At 43.8% G+C, this 7,097-nt stretch overlaps 1 long non-coding RNA gene across 1 annotated transcript in view; it reads right to left on the reverse strand.

Moving 5' to 3' along the window:
• The window catches only part of LOC142830601 (uncharacterized), a 100,458-nt gene extending 94,507 nt beyond the window's left edge, over positions 1–5,951 (reverse strand). The window contains exon 1 of the long non-coding RNA XR_016350430.1: positions 5,820–5,951. This is a non-coding gene — a long non-coding RNA (uncharacterized LOC142830601). The remainder of the gene's footprint in view (positions 1–5,819) is intronic.
• Positions 5,952–7,097: the final 1,146 nt, after the last annotated feature.

The following is a 7,097-nucleotide window of genomic DNA, read 5'->3' on the forward strand; positions in this document are numbered from 1 at the left end:
AATGTGGACGCGCTACCTCGACTTAGATCTCCCGGAAGCACTGGAGAGTTAATTACTTTGAATGCCTCTGGGGAGTAGTGATTTTGAAATAGCAGCAGTGGAGTGCCCACACTACCGCTATTTTGAAACAACTATTTCGAAATAAGTGTTATTCCTCAGCAGGAATTGCTATTTTGAAATAACCAGCCCCTTATTTCAAATTAATGGGCTTGGTAGTGTGGACGCTCTGCTTGTTATTTCGAAATAAGGGGAGTTATTTTAAAATATAGTATAGACCAGGGCTTAGAGAGCCTTGGAAGTTTAGGTGGTGCAGGGCAGAATGACTCTTCAGATAGGGATCATCTGTATAAATACCCACACCCGTATTAAAGACATTGTTATTTCTCATATGTATTGAAGGACTAGACCCAGTCGTGGACCCACTGTGCTGAGCACTGTATAACACACAATAACAAAAAGCTCCCTGCCCCAAGGAGTTTTCAGTGTAAGCCAGAGCTACAACTATCCTTTCCCAGCTGCCTCTCCTTATTCCAGTTTCTTTACTGTGATAGCTCTCTCCCATGGGAGAATGAGGCAGAAGAGGGGGAAAATATGCAGTATTGTCTCCAAGGGGGACTAACCCTTCCTATGGTCACTCAGTACTGCTTACACATTGGGGCAGAGAAAACAAGGAGTAGGATGGAGGTAATTCCACCCTCATATTTGTGCCCCAGTGGCAAATCTGATGGTCCCACCCACCAAATTCAGGTCTCAAGGCATGCAGATGTACCACAGGGAGACCACCAGCAGGAGAAAGGTGATCATACAACAGGATGGGGAGCATTGTCCATCAGACAGGTGCTTAGATCTCCCCTCACCTCAAACCCATAGCTCCTCTCCTGCTGAGTTCTACCAACATAAAGATCTTTCTCTGCCACTTGCACTCTGCTCCCTTCACTCCACCCCACCTCACAAATTCTCAAGTCTTAAGGCAGTTTGTTTTCCTGTTCTAAGATCTCCTTCCCATGGTCTGTAAAGTTGGCGAGGTTTTTTGCTTTTTTTATTTTAATGTAAGATTAATTTATACTCCGTACTGTATTTAAAGTTATAAAAAAATACAAAACCAACAAAAAAACCACCCAAAACTCTCAACAAAGTGTTAAGTTTCTTCTGTTTGCAAAACTAACAAAGCAAAAAATGAACAGAGTTAGATAGAAAATCCCAGCTCCTGCTCTTTCATTTCTGGGACACTTTAACTGAGATTATAAAACCAGAGCAAATGCCGACTGAACATTCACATCAGTTTTTTTAGTCCACCCCAGCTGCCAGCCCAGGGCTGGTTATTTTCCTAAGGTGTGTTCTTTGTCCAGTCTAGTTTTCAATGACTCAAGCACTGGGGATTTCTCATTCTAATAGGTCTCCCCTTTAGCAATGTTTTCTGATGCCCAGCCAGAATTTACCATTGCTCACTTTCGTCCTATTATTACAGGTTCTACTCCTTTGAACAACTCAAAACAATTCCTCTTCCTCTCTGGTGTTTACATTCTTCATAGGCTGGTAAATCATTGACATATTCCCTTCTTAGTCATCGTCTAGACAGCTACAGCTCTTCTTGCTCTTTCCTCATAAGGGTTCAGAAGGCCAATGTGTTTCCCCTTCCACTGGATAAGGGAGGTGTTGAACATTCTGGCACGCTCGTGTCATAGTGATGCCCCATGGTACAATGCAGTTAGCACACATATGGGCACAAACAGATGCCTCAATCTGGGCTGTTCCACAGACAATTGTTGGAATCTCCCACTGAACTGGTAAATTACTCCCATATCCCCACTCCTCAGCCTCCTGTTCTGCTTCTCATTCCCAAAACATCTTTTTACCAACAGAAGAGTGTCTTTGAAAAGCAGCAGTCAAAATTCTCTTGCAACACTGCTACCCACACTCTGCTACCCACAACCCCCTGACAGTTTAGAGAAGTTATTCTTCCTTTTCCTTCCTAAAATACTCTTGTGTTGCCTGTTGTGATTTATGACTAAAGGCAGCACAGGAGCACCACAATTTAATACCCCTCTTCTTACAGTCTAATCACAGGTACAGGAAGCAAGCTGGCAGCTCTTAAACTCCATGCTTCTTCAGCTGAGCTTACTATCAATACTAAAGCCTTGTCTCTACTACCACAGGCCATTCAGTGACATGAATAACATAGCTTGAGTTGACGTAATTACGTCTGCTTACCATGGTGTCTTCACAGCAGTAAGTTGATAGCTGACACTCTCTCGTCACCTTTGCTTACTCTTCATGTTTTGGTGAAGTACTAGAGTTGATAGGGGACCTTTTGGTGGTCCAATAAATCAACCCCTGTTGGATCAATTGCTGCTCATTGACCCTGCTCATAGTGAAAACATGCCTTCAGTTCTCTTGACCTGCTCTCTGGTAGAGGGAGCCAAGCAACAATCAATATATTCGTCACTGAGGTATATAGAGGCAAGTGGGAGCTGTTCATTCCATACCCTAAATGGCAGATCCAAACAGCTCAATGTCCTGTATAGTCCCCAATTCAGAGGCTACCTCCAAATATAGGATCTGGATTCCAATGTTCCAAAGGTCAGCTCTTGTTCAGGCCCTGTTCATTAAAGGCGCAGGACAATTGCTACACTTCTCGCACAAGGAGCTGTACTTCAGTGGTAGATGAATGGCTTCTATCTACTTCTCTACAGCACAATGGGATTAGCAGAATGGAAAATACTAGAGAAATCTAAGAGATGACGCTGAAGTGTTGGTCTGGAAATTGAGATTGGAATTCCCATAAGAACAAGCATTTCCTCATGAGACCTCTCCAGGGATATGTCTACACTAGCCCCCTAGTTCGAACTAGGGAGGCTAGTGTAGGCATTCGAACTTGCAAATGAAGCCCGGGATTTAAATATCCCGGGCTTTATTTGCATCTTCCCGTCCCGTCGCCATTTTTAAATGACATTAGTCCGGACTAATTGCCCGCGGCTACACACGGTAGTTAAACGGTAATTCGAACTAAGTCCTTAGTTTGAATTACCTGTTACACCTCATTCCAGGACTTAGTTTGAATTACCGTTTAACTACCGTGTGCAGTCGCGGGCAGTTAGTCCGGACTAGTGGCATTTAAAAATGGTGACCGGACGAGAAGATGCAAATAAAGCCCGGGATATTTAAATCCCGGGCTTCATTTGCAAGTTCGAATGCCTACATTAGCCTCCCTAGTTCGAACTAGGGGGCTAGTGTAGACATACCCCAGGATACTCTTACAATTTGAGTATTGTATTCTCACTTGTGGGAGAAGGGGCGATTGTGTTCCCACTCCATGAGCCCAGTATGGAACATGTTCTCTCTTCCTGTCCTCTACACACACATGCAGGAGAGCCAACAAATTTGTCAGCCCCCCTGGCAAGGTGGGGCGGGGGGAGATAGCTCCGTGCTTCCAGAAGGGGTGGGGTGGGACTGTACCACAACGCACCCCGCCCTCCAGCTCTCACAGTTGCCCAGATTGTGCTGCTCAGGGCTCTGGTGGTGATTTGAAGAGCCAGAGGCTACAACTGCACTTTTGTACCACCAAGCCCCAGCAGCTGCTCCCTTTCTCGCCTGCTGGTGGCCCTGCCCACCTGCCACTGCTACAGAATTCAAAGAGACAGGTATAAAATCATCCGGAAGATGGACAGCAAGCAAACATTTATCTATAGCTCTAGCTTCTCACAAATGTATAAGTAAAAGAAACCATTGCTCAGAATGCTTTGAGATTACAACACTTGTTCAGTGCCTGGCATCCATAAATAACAGGTTTCCTCAAACTGATTATAATGTTTGAGTGAAGAACCTGGGATAAATCTTTACTTCAGGACTAACTGAAAGCAGTCTACAATGATTTCTCTCCAAGGAGGAGAGAAAACCATAGCTCTGCAGCTGCACTGGTATAGCCAGGCATCCAAACTCCATCCCAGAAAGTAGAAATTAGCTCTCAGAAATTGTGCTGGGCACAGTGAGCAATTCAAAAATTCCAGGATTGACAGGTACAAGTTGTAAGGAGTGCTGTATAGGGATGTGTCAAAATAGCTGTGGTGAAATTGCTGCATGGCAATGTTGCCAGCTCTCATGATTTTGTCGAGAGTCTTATTACAACTGATGTTTTACTTAAAGCCTCAGCTCCTGGCAATTTGTGATACACAAGAACACAGATGAATAAATACATAAATGCACAAATAATCTTTCATTTTAAAAGTTTCTATAAGGCAAATACAAAGGCAGCTAAATGTATTAATTTTTAAAACTCACAATTTTTCAGACAACTTCATGATTTTTCCATGTGAAATACTGAAGTCATTGCAAGGGCAAAGGATGCAACAAATTGTTACCCCTCATCACTCTTCCCACAACAGCTGCCTCACACTGACCCCAGTTCAGGAAAACACTTAATTAAGTGCTTCAATTTGTCCCTCTTTAGAAATGGGCCTCAAATTGCGTAGTTTATTTCAAGCGACAGGTGCAGTGTAGATGCACTCTGACTCTTAGTATAGAAACACCTGCTGAGTTCAATGTATGTTTATACACCACATATTCATTAGCTCATAAGCTGACTTCCCCTGCCCCCTCAAGATGGATAGGTAAAAATGGCAAAAACTGTATGACCTGTTCATATGCCAGCCATATATTTCAGGGGTTGGCAAACTTTGGCTCCTGATCCGTAAGGATAAGCCTCCCTTCTTCCTGTAGCTCCCATTGGCTGGGAATGGCGAACCTCAGCCACTGGAAGCTGACAGGCTCCATGCCTGAGGATGCTCCAGGTAAATAAAACTTCCCCATCCACCAGCAACTTACCCTGATGGGCCAGAAGCCAAAGTTTGTGGCCACCTGTTATAGATCAGCAATGATGGAACATCAATTCTGGACTCATTTCTTTAAAAAAAATTACGAACAGTTTATTTCTATTTAAATTGTACATTTATATAACAGAGATAAAAGAAGTATTAATATAAAATGTGTGAATATGGATTATATGTTTTTTCAGTTCATGTCCATGCAAACAAAACACTTAAAAACACATGCGTCTCTAAAGTTCAATTTTCCTAATACAATCCTAGCTCTTTGCTTTTTCTAGTATTGTTCTACCACAGGACTAGATTATAATTATTTTTACAGCAAGTACTTATGTTGATCATCAAATAATTTACTGATGTCAATATTGCAGCCATTTAAAGTTGCAAAGGCTTTGTTTAGTGGATTAGATTGTATTGAAATGAATGCTAAAAGAGCAATGCTGCAGGGCTGCATGAAATTTGATGCAGGCATTTCACAAAATGCTAGACTTTCCAAGCCAATCAGAAAAATACAATGAATTATAGTATTATGGTGCTGGTATTCTAGTAGTAGTATTCTGCTACTGTGTAATTTGATCTCTTCATGCATCTACCACTGGAACTCATAAGTCTCAAACCAATCTGAAAATATAACATGCAGAACTGATGGAATCAGTAATAACATTTAAATAGCCTGTTATTGCCACAGACATGCTAATCTAAAGGGTTGCTTTGAGGAAAACAAAGAACAAAAATAATTTGACTGATGAGCAGGTGACATTTCTATATAAGACCTATAAAATCTATAACTAAATTATTATTTTATAAGATTTTCATGCTAATATTTAAAATGAACAATGGTGAAAGCAGGAGAAAAAGGGCCTGCTTATGACGCAGCATTCAAACTTAAAGTTGTCAAATAAGCAAAGCAAACGATAATTGCAACAAGGCTCATGAACTCGATATCAATGAGAAGCAAGTAAAAGAATGGGCAGAAAAATAAAACACTAAAAGACATACCAACAAGCAAGAAAAAATATCCACGAGGTGCACTTCATTTCTTGAGCAGCAGAAAGATCTCAAATGACCGAGTTGCTGAATATTGACAAAGTGATTACCTCATCACTAGAATCAGAATTCATCCGTATGCTCTGCAAATGTCAAAAGATGGCAAATACAAGTCAGTAAAGTTGTCAATATTTGTCACATCAGCAGGTTGGTGTACTAGCTTCATGAACTGTTATGGTCTCAGTCTTCGTCAGCAAACAAAGGGTATGTCTACACTACAAAGTTAATTCGAACTAACAGCCGTTAGTTCGAATTAACTTTGATAGGCGCTACACTAGCGCTCCGCTAGTTCGAACTTAATTCGAACTAGCGGAGCACTTAGTTCGAACTAGGTAAACTTCATTCTACGAGGACTAAGCCTAGTTCGAACTTACTAGTTCGAATTAAGGGGTGTGTAGCCCCTTAATTCGAACTAGTGGGAGGCTAGCCCTCCCCAGCTTTCCCTGGTGGCCACTCTGGCCAACACCAGGGAAACTCGTCTGCCCCCCTCCCGGCCCCGGACCCCTTAAAGGGGCTCGGGCTGGCTACGATGCCCGTGCCAGGTGCAAGCCTGCCAGCACCCAGCTAGCAGACCCTGAACCTGGCACAGATCGAGCCAGCCACCCGATGCCCCCCAGCCCTCCCCCTCTTCCCGGGACCAGGCTGGCGGCTCCCGGGAGCTTGCCCGGGACCGCAAGAGGCGGGCGCCCGCCTGGTCCAGTGCGGACATCATGGACCTTGTCCACGACCTCCACACTAGGCACAGGAAAGTGGCCATCTAGGGCAGGAGAGCTGCCAGCCTGGCCACCCAGGAGCAGGTGTGCATGAAAATCAAGGTGGTCCACTGAAACCCCCGACCCTGAGCCCTGAGCTTACAATGGCCGTACTGGGTCAGACCAAAGATCCATCTAGCCCAGTAGCCTGTCTGCCGACAGTGGCCAACCCTAGGAACCCTGGAGGGGATGGACCGAAGACAGTGACCAAGCCATTTGTCTCGTGCCATCCCTCTCCAGCCTTCCACAAACTTTGGGCAGGGACACCACTGCAACCCCCTGGCTAATACCACTCCATGGACCCAACCTCCATCACTTTATCTCACTTCTCTTTAAACTCTGTTCTAGTTGTAGCCTTCAAAGCCTCCTGCAGCAAGGAGTTCCACAGGTTGACTCTTTGCTTTGTGAAGAACAACTTTCTGTTACTAGTTTGAAGCCTGCTACCCATTCCTTTCCTTTGGTGTCCTCTAGTCCTTCT

The sequence above is a fragment of the Pelodiscus sinensis genome, chromosome 1 (genome assembly GCF_052426305.1).
Source record: "Pelodiscus sinensis isolate ZL-2025 chromosome 1, ASM5242630v1, whole genome shotgun sequence".
NCBI lineage: Eukaryota > Metazoa > Chordata > Testudines > Trionychidae > Pelodiscus > Pelodiscus sinensis.